The sequence below is a fragment of the Drosophila erecta genome, unplaced genomic scaffold, assembly GCF_003286155.1.
Source record: "Drosophila erecta strain 14021-0224.00,06,07 unplaced genomic scaffold, DereRS2 tig00000021-arrow-pilon, whole genome shotgun sequence".
In the NCBI taxonomy this organism is placed as follows: domain Eukaryota; kingdom Metazoa; phylum Arthropoda; class Insecta; order Diptera; family Drosophilidae; genus Drosophila; species Drosophila erecta.
The window spans coordinates 21,819,380-21,820,400 of record NW_020825198.1 but is presented as its reverse complement, the minus strand read 5'-3'; the positions used below and the strand labels follow the sequence as shown (position 1 = coordinate 21,820,400).

Below are 1,021 nucleotides of genomic sequence, written 5' to 3'. Positions count from 1 at the left end.
AATTTTCACATGGCATTTACCGGAGGCACTGCAGGATCCAAGGGGCAGGGGCAGGGGCAGCGGCAGCGGCAGGGTGTTCGCTATGTCATGGCGAGCTCTTACAACAACTTATAAATAGCCTAAGTCTGTGCAAATTTTCACATTAATTAAATTTCAGCAGCGACGACGACAACGCAACCAGAACAGAGCAGACCCAGACTAAGAGGTAGTGGAAGGGGTAGGCAGGGGTAGTACCACGACAACGTTGACATATTGAAGGAAAACGACAGATTTAGTACATAATATATAGACAACATATATGCGGTTCGAATGCAGACACGACAGATAGAGAAATCCGCAGGGCTGCACCTCAGCAAAGGTAATGCAGTGAGCAAAATAAGGCGTGTGTATTAAAAGTATAGTTTTTACAAAAGCTGAGATACAGAGAATCTCTTTGTTTATATATAAGAGTGCATATACAGTCAACTGCCATAAAATGTAGTATGATCATAAGCTGTTATTGGCATGTAATGATAAGCCTCGTTGCTAAAGGGGTAAATAGAAGATATCTACATTTGTATTAGGTTTCAGTGGGTCAATGCAGCATTACGTATTGACGAGTTGACAAGAAAATCAAAGTAAATCAAAACGCAGGCTTGCTTTCCCTCTACACCACTAAAGTCTTGCCTCACAAGTGGGGGTGTAGCTCAGAAGTAGAGCATTCGACCACAGATCGAGAGGTCCCCGGTTCGAATCCGGGTGCCCCTTTCTTTTTTAGGGGATACTCGTTATTTTGCTTGCCCACCAGCGAATTCTGTAAACTCTCCTGGAGACGTCTTTCACGGACATTCACAATTACCTCAACTATTCCAGTGGCGAGCTCTCCATGCCCGATGAAGCTTAAAATGTTGCCATTGCCTTGGCATCATGAACCACTTCTGGCCTGAGCTGCGTAAACATTTTCCACCGACCGAGGCGGGCACTCCAAAAGGATGCTATGCACAGTGGATAGCTTTACTCCTTTTTACCATCAACGCTCTTT

General features: G+C 44.7%; 1 non-coding gene across 1 annotated transcript; it reads left to right on the top strand.

Annotated features, from left to right (window-relative positions):
* The first annotated feature begins 675 nt into the window (after positions 1 to 675).
* Positions 676 to 747, top strand: Trnac-aca. The gene has a single exon. It is a non-coding gene; the product is annotated as a tRNA-Cys (tRNA).
* Positions 748 to 1,021: the final 274 nt, after the last annotated feature.